This window comes from Otolemur garnettii, unplaced genomic scaffold (assembly GCF_000181295.1).
Source record: "Otolemur garnettii isolate 467f Iridium unplaced genomic scaffold, OtoGar3 scaffold00151, whole genome shotgun sequence".
Taxonomy (NCBI): domain Eukaryota; kingdom Metazoa; phylum Chordata; class Mammalia; order Primates; family Galagidae; genus Otolemur; species Otolemur garnettii.
In genome coordinates this window covers 2,461,134-2,462,101 of record NW_003852546.1, presented here as the reverse complement: position 1 = coordinate 2,462,101, position 968 = coordinate 2,461,134, and the positions used below count along the sequence as shown (strand labels likewise).

The following is a 968-nucleotide window of genomic DNA, read 5'->3' as shown; positions in this document are numbered from 1 at the left end:
TGCTAAGGCAAGAGAATCGGCTAAGCCCAAGAGCTTGAGGTTGCTGTGAGCTGTGATTCCACAGCACTCTACTGAGGGCAACAAAATGAAACTCTGTCTGTAAAAAAAAAGAGAGCGAGCGAAATACCAGTGCTCTCCCTCCTCCTTTTCTTTCTGTCCCTCCCTCTCTGTCTCTCTTCCTACTATATCCCCTCACAAGTGCATATACACACTCACACAAACAAGGAAAGATTGTATGAGGACATGGCATGAAACCTGCTATCTGCAAGACAGGAAAAGAATCCTCACTGGAAATCTGAATTTCACCTTGATCATGAATTGTGAACTCCAGAACTATGAGAAAACAACTGTTTGCTGTTTAAGCCACTCAGTCTGCAATATTTTATTATGGAAGCTTGATAAGAGTAACACAGGAATAGAAAAGAGAATTCAGGCTCGGTGCCTGTAGCTTAAGCGGCTAAGGTGCCAGCCACGTACACCAGGGCTGGCAGGTTCAAATCCAGCCCAGGACTGCCAAACAACAATGACAACTACAACCGAAAAATAGCTGGGCATTCTGGCGGGTGCCTATAGTCCCAGCTACTTGGGAGGCCAAGGCAAGAGAATTGCTTAAGCCCAGGAGCTGGAGATTGCTGTGAGCTGTGATGCCACAGCACTCTACCCAGGGGCACAGCTTGAGGCGCTGTCTCAAAAAAAAAGAAAGAAAAGAAAAGAGAACTCAGAAACTGACCCATATACATATGGCAACTTGGTATATGACTGAGGCAGAATACAAAATAATTGAACAGAATATTCAATAAATGATCCTGGGACTTGTGGAGAGGGAGAAAGGAAAAGAGTTAGGGGGTGGTAGAGACTATGTAACCCATTAATATTACAATGGCCATGGCTAGGCGCCTACAGCTCACCCGGCTAAGGCGCCAGCCACCTACACCTAAGGTGGCGGGTTCGAATCCCCAGCCCGGACC

The 968-nt window shown here is 46.6% G+C and overlaps 1 protein-coding gene across 1 annotated transcript in view; it reads left to right on the top strand.

The window, feature by feature from the left end:
* The window catches only part of CMTM2 (CKLF like MARVEL transmembrane domain containing 2), a 13,461-nt gene that overhangs the window by 10,898 nt on the left and 1,595 nt on the right, over positions 1-968 (top strand). The window lies entirely within an intron of this gene.